Source organism: Perna viridis, chromosome 7 (genome assembly GCF_037379345.1).
Source record: "Perna viridis isolate PV_CMFRI_1.1 ecotype Kerala chromosome 7, ASM3737934v1, whole genome shotgun sequence".
In the NCBI taxonomy this organism is placed as follows: domain Eukaryota; kingdom Metazoa; phylum Mollusca; class Bivalvia; order Mytilida; family Mytilidae; genus Perna; species Perna viridis.
The window spans coordinates 26,834,702-26,855,822 of record NC_142451.1 but is presented as its reverse complement, the minus strand read 5'-3'; the positions used below and the strand labels follow the sequence as shown (position 1 = coordinate 26,855,822).

Here is a 21,121-nt window from a genome sequence, read left to right as displayed (position 1 = left end):
AATTAGAAGCTTGATTAAGTGTTACAAGCATGATAAGTTTTAAAAAGCTTCAAAACATATGTTTTAAAAAGATGAATGATATAATTTCACAACGAACATGAATAATGTAAAACACTAAAGTGACGTTCGTTCATTTATATGATGGGATGTACTTTACATAAAATTTTATTCCACTGCTGTGCGACAAAGTTAAGTAAAATGCTCCATTCATTTTAATTTCCACAACTGTTGTGTTGTAAGGCGTGGAATTTATTTTGAATTACACAAACTAGTTTGTAATTTAGTTTAAGTGATAATATTTCTTTTGAAATGACTTAGAAGTGTATAAACATAATAGTCATGTGCATGTGATGTCTTTCAAGATTTACAGGATAAAAACATTAAAGTTCAAACGACAATGAAATGGGACTTGAAAACCAATGGTGAAAACCTTGACTAACAAAGAAAAAGAAAAGGTATATAATTTGGCAAACAAATAATGGTGGAAAATTCTACGTTTTTGAGGAAGTATTTTAAGAGAGAGGTACAAGATTTAAGATCTTTATCGTTATACAGAGCATGTGTTGCGGAATGAATTTCTTGGCGTATTTCTTGCCGTCTTTAATGGAGTTGGTTGCAATATTCTTGACAAAGATCAGAATTCAGTGTCCAGTGTACACATTGCATTAGAAGCTGGATTCTTTATTGCAGTCGCCATCACAGCTTTTGGGAATGTCAGCGGTGGTCATGTAAATCCAGCAATTTCAATTGGCTTCTTTGTCACAGGAAAAATTTCGGCGATAGGTTTCATTCTTTACACGGTATGCCAAACATTAGGTGGTATAACTGGCGCAGGTATTTTACATATGATAACAGTTGACAAAATTCGGGGTGGATATGAAATTTTATTGCCAAATCCATTTGTTAATGATACTCAGGTCGTTGTTTGTGAACTGATTATTACTTTTTCTTTACTTTTCGTAAGTTTTGCAGTGACTGATGATGGACGAACCGATATTCATGGCTTTGCCCCACTGATAATTGGACTCACAGTATCAATCAACGTCTTTAGTGGAGTAAGTTTCTAATGTTTTTGTTGTAAAATACATGAAGTAGTCATAGGTCCACCATATTCTTTTTTCCCTGCCCCTTAAGATGAAAATTTGGTATACATGGCAATGACGGAAATGGTGGTCAAGTGAAAATAGCATTTGCTTATTCTGTAAGGGCGAATTTTCGTTGGGTACTAAACTTTGTAGTTAAGTTCAAACAAGTATAAATCAAAAACGTTGCATCTTATTTTTGTGGATAAAATGATTTCCCTTAAATGTTAAGACGAAACATGGAATTTTAAAATCTACGATCTGACGCACTTTAACTAAAAAGAAAACTATTGTATTGTTTCTTTTCACACGTTTTGAACTCGACATAACATATATTTGTTTTCTTTCTGGTACATTCTTTGTTTCAAAACAAAATCTCAGGATAATCCTTTGAGAAATTTGCATAAAGTTCTACTAAATTGGCCTGTTTCAACTAAAAATAATGTATTGAGAAATAAAAAAAAATACCATATAAAAGTCCAAAACGCAGGTCAAATTATAATAAATTTTATTATTGACCAACGTTTGTTTATTTGCCTAAATATTATCAAAACTGCCAGTACAATACAAGTATTATAGAGGTATGGAAATACAGAAGTACACCAATACGGGATTTAGCAGTCCAATACGGATTTTGCCCATCCACTACGTCATATTGACCTGGTCAAAATCAGTAGTTGCCTAGGCCAGTATGGCGTATCGGACTAGTTAGTCAATGGTGGTATAATGCGTATGGTTTTCCATTCTTGCTGAGTTATTGGTCCTCAGCTAGCACTATAGCTAGCCTCGGACCAATAATTCAGCCAATATGGAAAACTTATGCAATAATATTATATTATTTTCAATTGAACTAATTATTTCTATCGTGTTATGTATGTTCACTTTTATAAAATGTATACACATTTTATTTGTTTTGAAATCTTTTAAGATTGTTTTTCCTTGCGGTTTTTTTTTTGGCACGATTATTTGTTTTGTGATATCAAGTTCAAGATCAAATTCAACATTTCTACATACAATTGATGAATAACACATGTTTTGTGGTGAATTTATGTTGCGTTAATCTAATATTGTCGATTTTGGATGTTTGTCCACTATTTCCAAGTTGTCTGCTGCGCATGCAACAGGATACTTGGTTACAAATGAATGATTCTGCCCCAATGTCAATGTTGGTCATTGATGAGTCTTCGTGTAGTTTTTTTTAATCGTTCACTGGTCGTGGATACATTTACATTTGTTGTCGGGCCGTTCAAAGCTTACATGAAGCTGTTTTAACACTAAATGAGCGCTGTTAACTATTTGTGCATCCTCTTTTTGGTCTCTATACCAAAGACGATGATTGTGATCTAACGTCTATGTACTGGATTTCTAAACTCCACAAAACCAATACAAACAATTCTACATAGCTAGATCTGCAAAATATACCAGCAAACCTCTTTCAAAACTTTTTAACTTCTATACTCACAACTGTCAAAGAGGGTCTCCAGTCCTATCACAAAACTCGTTACTCCTGTAGTGGTTTAATTCAATGTGCATCCTGAAATTCAAAAGATCTTCTGGAAACTCTCATTTCAATATTTCAATAGCAATAGCATTAAAACCTATGATTTTTCATCTCTTTATTTTCCTATTCTCTATACTCAGTTAAAATCGCAACTCAAAAATATCACACATGGTTTTTACTCCAAAAAAAGACGGTACACCTAGATACAAATATGGAAACAAATTGTGCTCCTCTACTTGCTGACTGATTCCTTCAATCTTATGAGGCTGACTTTACAGCTGACCTGATCCGAAAGAAAGAACTTTGTTTAGCTAGATCCTTTATTCTCAGTTTCTGCTTATAGATGACGTATTATCGTTAATCAATATCAGTTTCGAGGATTTGATACATCGCATCTTCCCTATAATTTGAGATGAAGGATACTACAGAAACTACAACGCCAGCCTCATATCTTGACTTACACTTAGAGATCGATGGTAAGGGAAAACTATTGGCAAAACTATACAACAGATGTGATGACTTTTCATTCCGTTTTGTTAACTTTCCTTTCATCTCTAGCAGCAATCCGTCAGCACCTGTTTATTGAGTTTTCATATCAAAACTGATACGTTATACCAGAGCTTGCCGTAACTACGTAGATTTTTGTATCGCGCTAGACTTCTTACAATTAGGCTTCTGAAACAGGGTTATATTGCTACAAGTTGAAGTCGTTCCTTCATGAAAACAGATTTGTTCAACATGTCTTAATTTTCCTTTCCTCTTTTGTCTACATTGGACCTGACTTTTTATGTGGAACTCGGTGGGTGTTTCTAGAAAAGCAGAGAACACTTACTCTACCAGTACATCTGTGCATGCTCCCTGTTTTTAGTGGAATCTGAGTTGATCATTTACTGTTGTTACTTTGTATGTATTATTTTGGTTATTTCAAGTTCTTTGTTGTGTTTATCTGTTTTCCATGTCTGGTTTTTGTCTCTGGATTACGTTCGTTTGATTTCCGATAAAATTTTGGTTCCCTTGATTACTCTATTAAGTTTAAACAATTGTGTATTTGTTGTATTGCATCATATCTGTTCCCTTCTCCATTGATTTGAACAACAACGCTCCACGTTTCCAGGAGATATATTTTGAATGAATAACTAACACATTGTTTTTTAGAAAATGTACTCTTATACTGGTAACGTCTTTTTTTTTGCGTGATGAATTGTTTATAAAACTGATCCATACGACAGCTCTTGTTCATGTTCACATACATCATACCATTTCTGTTGTTGAAGATTTGAAAAGTCCGCAAAACTCTTATTTGAAATAACAAACCTCGTCGTATTGTATTATAGAATTAAAAATTGCTTGCTGCATATATCTTCCTCTGAAATGAAGTCTTACGTACTGTTAAATTATTATCATATATTGCATTTTAGGAAAGTGGTATGTTCGGACCATAACATATTCAACCCTGTTCTTTTTTTTTCAGATCAGTATAGATATTAAAACCTAATCAGTATAATGTACACTTACTTCGCCAAAAGACAAAAAAAAAAAAAAAAAAAAAAAAAAAAAAAAAAAAAAAACCAAGCAAAAACAAAAACAAAACAAAACAAAACAAAAAAACAAAAAACAACATAGATAAACTGAATTCATTTGACTTTATTCCATTTTTTGCAAGAGATTTCGGTAACATGTTTTGACGGTTAGAATATTCAATCCATTTCAAAAAGTATGTGGTCAAAATATGTAGATAGAGAATCCAAATGTAAACCTCATTTTATCGTCATATCGTCATAAATGACAGTTATATCAAAACGATACCTTGTGACGACAATAAGACACGTAAATGTTTTAACAATTGTTATCATCTTTGTATGGATTTAGTCATGTTTTGAACAAAACGATGCAAAAAAGTAATTTAGTAAATAACAAGGTCAAAAACTTGTATAAATGTATTTCCCTTTCATATTGTGAATACAAATGTAAGGTAATAATTCTGGATTTGAGAGTAACAATTAAATGTTGACAATTTAATTACACTTGTAAAACGTTTTCTTATTGGTTGAAAATTCATTTATCATCTTATAGATGTAGTTTTGTTATATAACAGTGATATTGCTTACAACTTTTATCTTCTTATACGAACTATTACAATTTAATTTAAGAAATATTTTCCATATCAATGGTGATTATCTTTATAACACGTTTTTTTGTTATCTTGCGTGCATAATAACCCTTTAAGGAGTTATATCATTTTAATGTTTAAATTTGGATGAATTTTTATTAACATTCATACAATGTTAGCGTATGATATACTTATTTGTTACGTTTAATATCAAATATCAAACATGTAGGTCAGGCTTCGGAAAAAAGTAGAACTCCACATAAAAAATCATGCAAAATGTGATTCATGGTTGGAAAGCCTAAATATTTTTATTTTTGATATTTTGTTTAAGACGTCATAGTAAACAGAAAGTAACACGTGATCTTTCATATAACCCATGTTCATAGGAGATAGAATGCACTGTAGATTTCAAAATTAAGGGAGAGAACTCTGTAAATGACACTCAAATACAATAGAATCTGTTGGATTTTCAATGTTGATTATCTCTTAAGAGCAAGCAGGTATGAATGAATGATTACATATTTTACAATATAGACCCAAAAACAACTCAATTACAAAAATTAAAATATGTAGCCTTTTTGGGGGTGTGTCATTTTCTTCAGATTTTGCCTGATTTTTACAAAGACTACCACTTAATATTAAGCTGGATGAATCATGATAAACACAATAACTAGGCGATCCTTTGCATAAAGTATTAGTTTTTTTGCCAGACACAACCACATGAGCATATATTAAAGTACAAGTTATACAAAATCTTCGTGAACCCAATTGCAGGTTCGGATGAAGTATCAAGGTTTATGAAATCTACGTTTTAGTACATATGGTAGTATTTTTACTGCAAACATTATTAAATATGTATAATTGAAATTAAAAGCATGTCCCATGGATTTAAATATTGGCAATTTAATTAAATAGAAACCACTCCTCCAAGAAATATTATTACAGTCTAAATGGACATACCTAATGACTTTTAGTTACCATTATAAGCGGCATAAAATTACGTGTGTATTTTATTCATAAAAGAATGAGAAACACAGAACATAGATAAACTGAATTCATTTTGAGTTTAAATACCGAATTGTCGCACGAGAAAATAGTTCATATTTGATTTGGCGTGGGAAGCAAGTTTAACACAGAGTTTGTCCTCAACATTATCACTAATTGAATATTAAAGGAATCCAGTACAAATATCTTTTACTCGTAATAATAAACAAAATAGACCGTGCAAATTTCACATTTTATAAATTTCGCATACCAGTAACTTCAACAACAGTGTGTTTGCTTTTTCAGTGGAACATATCTGGAGGATGCATGAATCCTGTCAGAAACTATGCACCTGCCCTTATTATTGGTAAATTGGATAGAATGTGGGTAAGTGAAAAAAAAACATTTAGATGGAACATAAAAACAACAAAACACAAACTATATTGAAAAAAAGTATTTCAAGTTGAATGTAAACAACTTTAATGATAATTATAACATACACTTAAAATGTACTGATGTTGCAATACGGTGAAATAGTTGAGTTTTTTGTCGGGTATAGTTGATGGTTGTAATATGATGAATTGGAAGTAAATCAGATAATTTATAAATAAGGAAATTGGGATATAATAGAATAAAGTACAAAAAAAAGCATTTTTATTAACAACATCAAACATTACCAGACAAACATATATAAATCTGAAGCGATCATAATAATACATTATACATAATGAGGCATTATTTAATGAATGTCTTTTTTATGTTTAAACATTTTTGCGACAGTGTACACCTAAAAACCAGTTATAAAAAGTATAATCTGTTCTAAACAATGTTATTGCGTATAACCTGTAAAAAAATAGAAACATTCCTAATAATTTAACTTCTAATGAATCTGAATCCGATTACAAAATGTATTAACATGTTGATTCATAATCTAAACTTTATCTTGTTCGTGGTTGTTTGAATATAGGAATTTGGGCCGATCGACGTTAAGGACGTGATTGTACAAAGTCAGGCTATACGAAATAACCTGGTTTGTTCAAAGAGGACAAACTAATCAGAATACTTCTATTAAGTAACATTTCCAAATGTCGGTATTTAATTTTTATCTAAAATACATATATGCATATTCATTATTGGCACAAATTATGCTAAAGTTGAGTTGTGTATCGACAGTGGTACGATTGCATCGATCAACTATGACAAAAAGAAGCTCAATCGTTTTACGGTAGTGCACTTCCATTACATTGCACTAATAAGTCATGTATTATTGTGAAATTAACAGGTACATATAACACAGATTTTGGACGGTTAAAGTGACATTGTAAATTGTTTTTGATGTTTCTGTGTAAATACATACGTATGTTGTGTATCCATGTATAATACGTGTTTTATCTATATGTATTTTTAATTATTTGGAGTATAGTAATTAAAGTCATGGGAATGCATATTATTAAAGTCTTAACTATCACTTTATACACATTAAGGAAACTGAGCAAACCGGGAACGTGATTTTAACATTAACTAATACACCAAGATGATAAAACTATTACATTTCGAGTAAAGCTATTTCTATTTTGTTCTAATGTTTCAATTTTCATTTACATTTCATTTTAGTTTTTTTACCTATATAAAGAACATAATTTACTTTGTCATCTAATATACATTAGACGACATGGTAGATTTAGTTTCTGTTGTATCTGGTTTGTATCAATTCGGATTATTGTTGCTTCATTGTCATAGACAATATATCTATTATTTCATGTTTTATTATTATTTCAAATACTTTATTATTTATTTGCTGTATAGGTGTATAGGTGTATATGATGAAATGCTTAATTATTCATTCCAATCTGTCTGCTCTGTAGTGTCATTTACAGTGCATTCTATATAATTTTCATCTCCCAAGAACAAGGGTTTTATAAAAGAGTAATCAAGGGAACCAAAGTATTAGCGGTAATCAAAAGAAAGCAATCCAGGGACAACGACCAAACATGGAAAACAGATATGCACAATAAAGAACATTAAGTAACCAAAAAAATACAAAAAAAGTAACAGAAGCAAATGCGCAACTCGGACTCCACTAAAAACTGGGAGCATGGACCAGGTGCACCGGTAGGGTAAGCGTCCTCTGCTTTTCTACAAACTCGAGTCAAGTCTGGGGTAGACGAAAGAGGAAAGGAAAACTATTACACGATAATCAAATCAATTTTCATGGTACCGATGGATACATTGTAACGATACACGAGTTCATGATGGCGACCATAACAATGCTGTAGTGATGACTTCAATCTTGTAGCAACATAGTCCTGTTCCAGAACCTTAACTATAAAAAGTCTTGCGCGATATAAAAAGTCTGCGTAGTAACGACAACCTCTGCATGGCATAATGTCTGAGTTGTGATATGAAAACTCTATACGCAGTTGCTGAAAAACTACACGTTAATTTTTGTATACCATAACATTTTATACAAATTATCAAAATATAGAATATGTAGGCTTTCCAACCATGAATCACATTTTGCATGATTCTTAGCTGGAGTGCTACCTAATATTCAATTAATTATCAGTAGTAAAACAATACATTCCAACACAGAGGTAAAATTGGCATCTTTAACAAATATGTTTTGCATTGTGTAATTGATATTAATAAAACCTGTCTGATTTGTTATAATGAATTGTATTACTTCCTGCAAAAATGTGATCATGATGTTCGTCTGTCCGTTCGTTCGTCATCATTTACTTTTCGTTACATTTTTTTTCTACTTACCTTAGACACTTGATGTACTGATAAAAGCATTATAAATATACAATATGTAGATTTTTGTTTACAGACTGAAGTGAAATAAATCAACTTCCTGTTTGCCAACATTGTCATTTTTTACCATGTGGTCACAGGGGTGAGAAGCGGGAATATTCTTTAGTAAGTATTTATCACAGTTTTAAAGTGGATACTTAGTTGTTTTTTCGTAATTTTTTATGCTTAAAACAGATCTATTCGTCCATTGATATTCCATTTTGTAGCATAATGCAAAGAGAAAATTAAATTCATTTTATACAATTTAACGCTTCAATTCAAATGAATGATTGGTTATGAAGATTTTTTTTTCTTTACAGAAATACATTATTCCTTTTTTATGTTGAACGCTTTTTCAAGATGATAAAATTTGTGTTGATTTATGAATACATACATATGTAGTATTGTAAAATTCGTGTGATAATTGAAACACCATAATTTTTTTTCACATTAAAAGATACAGAAGAAAAAAGAATTATACGATTAGAATCTGTTTTGCTAGTATAAAACCTTGTCAAAAGTCCGTTGTAGGAAACATGCACTTTGTATAAATATGTTTTACAGACGTCGGAAAAATTGACACACATAGAAATTTATTATAAATCTTTTCCACAGAAATTCATATATGATATATAAAATTCAATATTCAATTTGCAACCATGTTATTCACAGCAGAGCAAAAAGCATGAATCCAAAAGAAAGGGTGAAGAATCATCTTTATGACAAAGGAAGGAACACATTCTACAATAAAACCGTAGGTACTCATTTTAAAACCAAACTAAATATGTTCGGATAAAACCGTCAAAAAGGAAAGTTGAAATGTACATACAAATCTAGTAATTAATCTTCATTAAGCTTTGCAATAAGATAAGATGTGTTAAATATGAGAATGTCGTCTTCTGATTTGAAATACTAATTATGTCCAAAATCATAACATTTTCAACATCAGGACAGGTTGATTTCAGGATTTAATTTAGGACTTTAGTTCTAAAGATACACGATTATCACATTGCATAGTTTTTGGATCCGCTAGAAAACATGCATTTGCAACAATTAAAGTTGATCGTGCCTAGTATTCGATATACATTGTAAATTCGTTAAAGCGCTGTGTTTGTTCTTGAAGTTAAGAAAACCAATGCCTGGTTTCATAAAACTATCTCAAGTTAGATTTTCCTTAAATCCTTGAGTTTTCCTATAAATCTTCAATTTCTCGACAGCCCAAATAGACTTTACATATTGCCTCGTTTCAGTTATCACCCAACTATAGTTTCATGTCATAATTCATGTTACCATTAGGCGGCAATAGATTCAATTTCACTCGAATTTTATATATCCCCATATTATGAAGATAAACCTGAAAGTTGTGAATCGAATGGAAATATTAAAATATTCATTGGACATTTCGTCGTCACTATGGCATCTGGGATCCAAGTTGCAGTAATTCTGGTGATATTTCCATGTATCACTAGATCCTATCTGAGAAGAGGATTGACCTAAATAAAAGAAGTCGCTATCGTCAAAGAAATCGTCTACTCAGTTTCTTGAATTGAATTAATCTCCACAGAAAACACATAATATTAAGGTGAAAAAAAAACATCAGTAATATCGGGAAAGGTGATTTTAGGATTTAATTAAGGACTTTATTTCTGAAGATACACGATTATAACATTTCATAGTTTTTGGATCCGCTACAAAAGTCGTTTGGAGTAGTTTTCAGTCAGATTCTGGCACAAAAATTGTTCATATGAATGCATCTGAAATGAAACGGTGACTGGTAAAGCTAGATATAACATATATTCGTAATTGAAATTCACGGTTTTTAGTACACAGTCAAACCATTTCCATTTTTATACAATGTCACTTGATTATAATTTCAACAGCACAGTACCACGTCAAATATATACAAGAAAGACTTATCCCGACTGTTTCAACCCGTTCCGCGTACATGCTAGCTTTAAAGTCGTTGTTTTTATATTGTATAGGCCATAATATTCAAAACTACAACTTCTGACCAAAATAGAACATTAAGACCTTATATCTTTGTAAGAGCTAAATAATATTCACTATTCATAGTATAAAGGAAAGAAGCTTGTAATGAGAAAATGAATTCTTGATAAAGTTTAAGCGACCTTGCGGATATATTGTTGATTTAATTTTAAAATTTTGAATAAGAATATATTGAAAGTTTACCAACATGATAAAATAAGGTTTGTGAAATATAACCATTTTAATTGCTAACAAATTCCCAAGAGTTGTTTCATCGGAAATGTATTTAAATGTGTCCATCGAATTATTAGAAATGATTGAAAGTTATTCAAGTATTCATTCATTTTTTTTCCTTTTTTAAATGAAGCTTATCTTTGGCTCGCGTCATAAGTCAAGAAAATTGATTGGTATTAAAATCGGGCATTTCTTTGAGATGAAAATTTATCATATGTAGCATAAAATTTTAAATCCCTTTGTCCGAAAATTTGTTTTGGCAGTCGTTCTTAACATAAATATGTTGATGTCTTTGCATCATTCAATTTCAGTGAAGCGGTGCTAAATATTCAGAAGAAATGTAATTCTTTCGGGTAGCTCTGACGAATAACCTTGTTGTCATAGTTAAAATTAAGCAATTTGGACATTCTTCTGTTCTAACTATAATATATTAACCCTAATTTATTAATCAAGGTTATATATTTGAGAAATATAAATTATTTTATTATATAGTAATACATTTTCTATCATTCTTGAGTATAATTTATAGCAGAGGTGTTCTAGAGATGCACTAGGTCCAATATAATGATATTAGCACTAGCGCAATATGGCTGTATTACTCCGTTGGCAGTTTTTATATACAATAAATATGTATAAACAACTTCTTAACATTTCATTTTATTCTTTTGACTGAAATATGATCAAGAAATGTTATTTTTTTACTCAGTCCTGTAAACTATGAGATGAATCTATTGGTAATATATTCCTTTGCCTTCACGGCAGGTTTCAATCACTCCACGGCTGGCGGATTAATAGCATATTTAAATTTATTCAATATGGATCGTTGTCCGATTAAGTCGTTTAATTTTCGATATCAGTCATTTGTACACTATGTTGAAATTCCCCGCTTATACATTTTTTTGCAGATCTATCAAAGCTTAGCTTTGCTTTTGTCAACTATCTAAATGACTTTGGTTCGGTGTTTTGTAAGGGTTTCACTTATTCTGCTCTGCTCAAAAGATAGGTGATGTCCTGTCCTGTTACTCTGTAATATCAAGTTTAAAATATAATTCACTGTGAAATTCAAAATGTTCAACATTACTGACTTTGTTCTGTTAGCGTAAATATCATTATTCTTGTTGTTGAGACCATTCAGTGCTGCTCTAAGGTATGCTTACCATTATTAAAGACCTTTTGGGTAATCTTTTTGAGTATTTACTATAGGGGGTTATACGGTGGTGCATTTCTTGCGTTTCACCATATCTATTCATTTTCTATTGTTCCGACAATTCTGTTTTTGTTTACAAAACAACAAGTCTGCAGTATGAAAATTTACATTTCTGAACGTCTCCGTATTTTCAACGAAATATATAAAAAGAGCGAGAAACGGGGAACAATATCGGCGGATATTGCATATTTAAATTCTATTGAATTGAATATGCGATGTTAACGGCATACGTTTTGAACCCCGCAAAATAGTTTGTTTGTTTGTTTGTTTGTTCGTTTGGGTTTAACGTCCGAGCAGCAATATTTCAGCTATATTCAGACGATGAACATGAAATTGATGATAAAATGAACATGAAATGGTGATGAAATGAAAAAGGGATGGGACACAAGGACAATGGGGTCAGGTTTTTCCGTATTATAGCCTGACAACCCAAGCATGCAACACGCCAGGGGTACCCCATTCTACCACCTGGGGCACACATCCCAGAGCGCTCTAGCCCCCAGCACTATTTAGTTGCCTTTTACGACAAGCTTAGCGCTGCTGCAGGCCTATTCTTTTAACACCCGGACCTGCATGGGGCCCGCAAAATAGTCGATGTCAAAGCATTCATGACAGTTTGACAAAATTTAAAACCACTGGGAAGTTTATATGATTGAAGGCGATAAGGAACATGCTTCATCGTTATCTTTTCACCGTAAACGAGCGTAACGCAACGAAACTCGCCCTTACAGGACCTACTGCGACAGATCGTTAGGGAAAGCAGGCAGAAATGATTTATAATAAGTGCAAGTGCAAATTATAGAACCTATTCATTGCTATCTATTTCCCAGTTCACATCTTCACTAGAAATGTCAACAATATTAACACAACATTTGCCATATGTGTTTTGAATATGTAATACAAATATTAAACCTATGATTTTTCAACACTGTATACTTCTATTCCCTATACTCAGTTAAAATCCCGACTAAAAAACATTATACATCGTTGTTTTTTTTTTTTAAAGATGGTACACCTAGATACAAGTAAATAGTTCTTGGTAGAGATTCCTCATACTTTGTAAAGAATAATTCCAAATAATCTTCCAAATATACAGAGGAAGATATTTACAAAATGCAGGAATTTTTAATCGACAACATATTTGTCCGGTGTGGTGGACGCATTTTTCAACACACGGTCGGCATTCCAATGGGAACAAATTGTGCTCCTCTTTTTGCTGACCTATTCCTTCACTTTTATGAGGTGACTTCATAGTTGATCTGATACGAAAGAAAGAATATCGTTTAGCTAGATCCTTTGATTTCAGTTTCCGCGATATAGATGATGTATTATCTTTAAACAATCATAATTTCGGGGGTTTGATACATCGCATCTAACACAAAGAACTTTAGATAAAGGATACTACAGACACTGTGAGGCCAGCCTCATATCTTGACCTACACATAGAAATCGATGGTTATGGTGCTAGAAGATTTAAGTCATTGCTTCGGAAGTTTTATGGTCATCATCATGAACTCGTGGATCGCTACGGTATATTCATCTGCGCCATGAATTCGAAAACTGATTTGTTCCGATTGTCATAATTTTTCTTTCCTCTTTCGTCTACTCCGGACTTGAATTTTCATGAGCAACTTGGCGAGTGTTCCTAGAAAAAACAGAGGACGCTTACGCTACCGGTGCACATTGTCCATGCTCTCAGTTTTTAGTGGAGTCCGAGTTGATCATTTGCTTTATTACTTTGTATATATGTTCTTTGTTGTGTCTGTCTGTTTTCCATATCTGGTCTTTGTCCCTGGATTACATTCTTTTGATTACCGCTATAACCTTGATTCCCTTGATTACTCTTGTGCAGTACCTCCGATAAGCAGATTAATGCGACAGCAGAGGAACATCCAGAGATTGTAAAAAGGAATGGATCGGCAGAAAAATGACATTCCATGCTATTACATGTAAAAGCTCGTTTTTGTGCTGATTTTGCACGCAAAAAGCAATAAAAAGGGGTCCTTAATCTCGGTACAACCAGTTTCGCCCATGCGACAGTAGATTTAAATTAAAGATACAGTTTATAGATTATATGATAAGTCGAGTTAATTTTCAGTTAACTTTTTCCAATAAAAGGGGGGGGGGGGTTCTTAACCCCTGTACCACCAGTTCCGCCCATGCGACAGTAAATTAAAATTCAAAAACATATTTTTAGCATAGGTGATAAGTCACGCTAATTTTCAATTGAATATTGCCTGCATGCATACAGGCGTTTAATTTTCTCAACCTTAAAGTTTTAAAGTGAAGGGTTGGATAAATGTCATATCTATAAAGGTTTTGTAGTTAATTTATAGAATAAAACACATTTTTATGAAGCACATGATATATTTTATCGCAAACGTGCAGAATCCTAAATGCCACTAAAAGTCAAACACCTGTTTTTTTTTTTTTTATTTTTAAACGTCAAATGGCAGGGCGATCACTCGACATTTTATATCAAAACTTGATTTATTGCATCGAAAATTAATGTGTATCTAGGGTATTTCTATATATATATATATTTAATCTCATGATAAAATACAGAGTCTAAAGCTAACATTTAGACAATAAGACTGGAATTGGTTCATGGAACTGATATTGTTCATGCAAGTTAACACAACCAAAATAATAATTTGAAGTACGCCACAGTAAACAAGTAAACAAGTAACTAGCTAAAACTCCCGCAAAATCAAATGAATTTTTAAATGTAACTAATTAAACTATTTTTTTGTTTTGTTTTTTCCATTCGATTCTCTTTTCGGATACTTGAGTGTAGATTATTGAGTCTAAACACCGCGCATTGGGGTATTACGTTAATAATTTCTGAAAAAAAATAAAATGATTTATCAAAATTGATTGTTCAATGAAGTAACATACAAGAAAGAAAACAAATAAGAATTATGCATCACAGTAGGACTCTGTCGGTATGTTGATTAATTCGGTAGTATTCTTGTTCGATGTTTGTCATGTAATTCACCTTCATTACCATCGTTGAAAATCATTCTTGTTTTTTTTTTTCCTTTATAATGTTATTTTTGTATTGATCCTGGTAACTATAAGATATTCATTTTAATTGGAAATCACCGGTCATTTTTACTTTAGTGAGAAAACCCCGTGTGTAGATTTTAATATAATACTAATATAAACTATTTTTTCATCTTGATGACACTAACAAGAAGTATTAGAGAGGGTTGGGGAATTTTCCAAAATACATTTAGACAAATTCTTTAAAACATATCCAAATAACAACTCCATGATATCCTGTATAATATAACACATATTGTTTGCAATTGAGGATGATATAATAGATTAACTCACTCAGAGATCGTCTATGGCGATCTTCATACCTCTTCCGGTAATTTAGTATACCACCGTCAACTGCATGCAGTAGGTGTATAATAATATACTTTCATAATAGTAATTTGCCGAGTCTACTCTATATTGTGTAAACTTGTAAACGTGTTTACTTTGTAATGTGTCCTTAGTGGGAATAACAATTTTATACATATAACCACCTGAAGCTTAAATACACATTGACTGAGAATTCCATACGTCATATGCGCTTAATGTCTTTTCCACTTGCTCAGAAATGAGATGATACTGCCAACTTTTAACTGTGATGCCTATGAACAAACATTCAGTCTTCTCAATTTTTTTTTCATACCTTGCCTTCAAAATGTTTTTTTTTAAGTGACGCTCCTGCAGTTTGTTTTCAAAGAAATAAAAAATCCAAAATACTTTGATTGTTTCTATTCAGGTAATATCATGATATATAAGAAATTTTGAATAGTAAATAAAGCAATAAATTAATGGGCGACAAAATAACATTATTAACGAAGGGTACGTACGAAATGTTTACACAATTTTCAGTCAAATTAATAAAAGGCCTGGTTTGTAAAGACATACCATATTTTTATTTTATTTTCAAGGATATAAAAACAGTTAAACCTTAATTTTTGCATTATTTCTTACTGTAATTATGATCATCCCCACTTCACAAATCAGACGATTTCTGTAGGTACGTCCGTTCGTCAATTCAGTGGAAATCTCTCGTTATACTAATAAATGACTTGAACGTACGTTTTATCTAAACAAAGAGAACTTTTTATCCATTGGTATATCACCGTGTCATAATTAATGCGAAAAATCACTCTTGTAATTCGTACATGTGCAGAAAACGCATATGTTTACCTAACGTAAGACGGAACAAGGAAACGTACAGTTGACGACATGATGTCGCTGTTAAAATCTTAAATAAACGGAATCACATTTATTCGATAAAATTATACTCTAGAATGCTTTCGGGGAATTTAACATTGTGACATATTTTCTTTTTTAATATTCAATTTATCAGTCCTTTCTCTTAGTTAGACATTTTTTTTCTGTATGGTAAAAAGATGTCTGTAATGTGGCTCGTACCAATTAATATAGACGGAGACTAATAAATATTGTGACCACTATTTGATCTGTAGGAGACCTTTAATATTTGATATTTACCTTCAATTTTGTTGTTTTAAGACTTAATCATCATGATCATATTCAAACTAAACAAATTTGTATAATACTTTCTTCCATTCTAAGTTGGTGATTAAAAATGCACACGACTATTTCACATTTTACAATATTTCTACTGATTTCATGGGCGAAACAGATTCTCCTACATCATATACTTGAATTAAAATAGTTTTCGACAATCTATGGTAAAAGCTTGCATGTTGAAAATCCTAAATTTACCATTTCAAGCGAAGAAACAGCTTATACTTTCTTAAGACAACTGAGACTTGTTTCTGGCGGCATCCATCAAGCCTGCTCTTTTCGGTGAGCTATCTGCCCACTTTCCATGTGCAAAATTCGCAAAATATTGATATACTAAGATAATACAAGGAGTGTACCTAAAAAACTATATCTATATATACTTTTGTAGTTGTGCTTCCTTGTGAAATAAGCAATTAACAGAGACAACAGCACGCACTTTCTGTCAATTATTTATTCCATCCTAAATTTTTTTTTAAATATCTTTTTGTTCTCTTTTAAATTTGAATAAGTTTGGTCGACAATTTTTTGATAGCATGACAGGAAAGCGTTAAGAAAAGAAAGTTCAGCACTGCCTCTAAAAATGGAATACATTATATAAACAGAAGCTCAATGTGTTTGTGTAGTTATGATGAGAATCGTGCTTACAATTTTGAATTAGCAAGTGGTCCTTTACATATTGCAAACACAGGGAAAAAAATCATCGAACTCGTAATAAACTGTCTATAGATCGTTCCTAAAATATATATTGTGATGCGTATATTCATGAATCATTCCTTTTAACATTGTTTTATCAATGTCAAAGCCTACATTAGGCAACACTGTCTTAGATAATTTAGAACCGGTAAATTACTTTACTTCCCTGTTAACGAAGTTGCATTATTGAGTTCAAAATGTATCAAATTGATATCTACAGGAAAAATATTGCATTTTTGTTGCATGGACTAGTTAGCAGAAATTAGCTAGCATTTATTTTATATTATCTGTTATGACTTTGCTTCAGCGAAAAATGAAGATCTATCACAAATTTAAATTCTACCAAATTAGTTTAATATGCATGAGCGTGATTTGATTGAACAAAATTACTAAATTTGACACTATATTTAGGTACATATCATTTCGAAACTTGATATACATTGATATAATACAATGGCTCCTTGGGACGACACTGCTTATCTGTTTTAGTTCTATTAAATGTATCTCCTAATACGCAAAAACATTATTTCTCAAAACCCGTTTAATCAGTTGTAAAAACGTAAACAAATTTATTGTTCAAAAACAGACAGCATAAGTTGAGCTATGTTGTGGTTTAAAATAAAACGATGTTGGTTGTCACTGACAGTTCTCAACCTTAGACGAAGTTTTTCATGTTTAAAAAATGTCGATGTCAAATGTTATCTGTGACTTGCAACTTCGCCTTGAGTTTGTGAATCTACCCAACATGCATTTGTCTATCTACATATGCACAGTACTCGAAAATCTCAATGTTACGGACTAATGATATGTAAAAGAAACACCGGAATCATAACCCAGGTGCTACCTGTATTAGCACTTCCTGTATGCTATAGAAATTGAAATATTAAATTAAAAAAAAACCTCATTTTCATAGAATTAGATGCTAAGGATTTCGTTATGGAAAATATCGAATTTTCCGTTCATTTCAGTCATAGTTTTAAAAGTTAACACACCTGAATGTTTAATTTGTATTTCATAAAAATTAGAATGTTTTTCCTATGATACACATTGGGGGCGGGGGGAGGGGGCAAAACACGTTATGCCACAAAACAATGTAATGAAAGTGCATATGAAGTAGGGGAGGGGGCATACAGATCAGCACAGATATCGCTAAAACTCAAGAAAAGTTACAAAAATATCATATATATTATACGTGCATGTTTTTTTTTAAATCCAGTATGTAAAAGCAAGTTATCAGTACAGGGCAATACGTTATCAGTCAGGGCTGAAAATTAATTTTAATCATAAATACGGCGTCATTATTATTAAAAAGTTCAGTTTTATATTTAGCTTTTGGTTCTTTTCTATAATCAAACGTTAAAGAAGTTGGTCTGGTAAAGACAAAATTTGGCATCAAAAACAAAGTCTACATCAAGAAAATTTTATGATGTTTCTCCCATCCTTTCATGTGTTTTATAGTTAATTTAAAAGGTTATGGTAATAATTTGAACATATACGGTCATAAATGCCCTTCAAACCTGGCTGAAATTGGAATAAAAAATATGTTAAAAAGGCTGGAAAATATCAGAGTTTGTGTAGTTTTTCACTCTTGTAACAATGGCCACATGCGTGCACATTCTCATGCTTAATATATTTTGTGTATAATTGTCAGTTACAACTCTAAAGATATCTTGAGTGAACAAATGTGTGGTCACTTCTGTTTCACACAACAACCGCCTTAAAAATTGCAGAAAAGTTTAAATTTCAAGGTTTTTGTAAACTTTACATAAATCCATACTGTTATTTCAGGAATAACGTCATAAATCTCTTAAAAAAACATCTTGTATTCAGTGTTTTTGACAATTTTACAAAACTACTACTATCTAGAAATTCGTTTTAATCAAATTATCAAAAATGCAAACATTATGAGGCCAAAAGCGGTCCTTACATAACTTATCATCTAAATTGTAGTGAAAACAATTGTACAAATACTTTAAAATATTTTACCGCATTATGGAATTTACAATTGATTATTCCTTGAAATAGAAGTTACAATGTCAATGACTAAATCGTTTTTGCTTTTGTTCAACAACCATGTATACAACATACATTATATAGTTATTAGTGAAGAATATAGTCAAGGGACAAAGACAAGACATGAAAAACAGACAAACACAACAAAGAACATGAAATAACTAAAAAGATACATACAAAGTAACAAAAGTAAATGAGCAACTCGGACTGGGAGCTTGGAACAGGTGCACGGGTATGGTAAGCATCCTCATCTTTTATGGAAACACCCGCCGAGTTACTCATTTGAAGGCTATTATCTCTATCTAAATTGTCAAGTGAAGATTTCGCTACCTGTATCGACAAAACATAACATACAATACAGTTGAATCCAAAATAAAGGGACATAATTATGTACATGACATTGAAATACAGTAGAAACCATTCGATTTTCAGTGTGAATCATAGCATAAGAGAAGACCAACTGTAATGAATAATTAAATATTTCATCACATGAGCAAATAAATTACAAAAATAAAAATAAATAGCCATTTTGGAGGTGTATCGCATATTACAGAATTTGCATGATTCTTCGCTGGAGTACTACTTAATTATTGCAAAACCCAACATCTAAGCTGGTTGCGAAAATTTCTGAATCGTAAGATAAATAATATTGTCTCTACCGAAGGATTCAGAACAATGAAAATATTTGTAAATTCTATGTTCTATTTTCTGTGTATATCACAACATCCAGTGTCAAACGCTGAAAGAATGTTTATAATGATGCTTGGGATAACACAGATGGCGGTAGCAAGGAAAACAATGATTATTGTGATCAACGATCGTTTAAATCTTTTTGTTTGTTTCGTAGATCTATTCAAAGCATTAGAAGTGGTACTGATAACTGTGTTGGTCGTTGTTCTCGGATGAGCAATCCGGTCTGTCTCAGCTTCATTCAGGGTGTATACATTGATTGATCAGTTAGGTATTCAGCAGCTATCGCTGTTTCATTGCTGGCTAAATTGGGTCACGATAAAGCAATGCGATCAGAAGTGCTGTGATTTTGCTTTGAGTACTGTCTGGGACCCCCTAATTGTAGAGCTTTGTTTCTGGTCTCCAATTTCAAGCAGACGCATATATTTATTATTCGATCCTAAGTAATAAAATTAAGATGAGTCTTTTGCGGGCAACTAGAATTTCATACAACCAATAATTGTATCCTAAGAAATCATTGAAGGAACACGATGATGGTTCGTAATCAGCTAACAAAAACTCCAACTCAGCAATACATCGTCTCCTAAATAAACATTTTTCAATCAACATTTCTTCAATGTAAAATTTACAATCAAACGCCACTTTTGATTGACAGAAAAGAAGTATAGTGTACTTGCGAAATAAAGCGGGGCATTGGTAAACTTAGAACATCCAAATAAACATATTAATATAAACATAAGAAGCAGGAATATTGCGGAATATCGTATTAGAATCGCTTGCCAGATTTGATAAAATTATTCATGCAGCTGGAACTAATATTTTTGACTTGACAAATTACTCAAGTATGAGAAAATCCTTTACTGTTGGAAACGTCATCAATTAAAATAAAACTTTGATTGGAAATTAAGAATATTCTCAGATTTCAGTATACTTTTGTGGAACCGGGTCCTGGTTATCAATATTTGAGAATTTAATGTACCCGGACTAAAATACGACAAAATTATAAATCGATGGAAAGCTAGTTTAATGATCTATTGACACATAGATGTCGTACGCAACAAATATGCTCACGTCGGTAAACAAATGGGGTAAAAATCATGATTGTGTTGTTTGTATGACTTACGTTTGATGGTAGGAATATTCCATACGTTTTAATTTAGATCAGCTCACATTCTGTCATATGCATGAATCAATCGCTATTAGTAAGTAGAGCTAGCCATCCGGAGCAGTGTTTAATAGGCATGCCAACATTTTTCAAATTCTAACAGTTC

General features: G+C 31.8%; 1 pseudogene across 1 annotated transcript in view; it reads left to right on the top strand.

The window, feature by feature from the left end:
* The window catches only part of LOC148612062 (aquaporin AQPAn.G-like), a 32,805-nt pseudogene continuing 11,684 nt past the window's right edge, over positions 1-21,121 (top strand). The window contains exons 1-4 of the transcript XR_015924300.1: positions 1-1,055; positions 5,984-6,064; positions 8,508-8,596; positions 9,143-9,224. The product of XR_015924300.1 is annotated as an aquaporin AQPAn.G-like (transcript). The remainder of the gene's footprint in view (positions 1,056-5,983; positions 6,065-8,507; positions 8,597-9,142; positions 9,225-21,121) is intronic.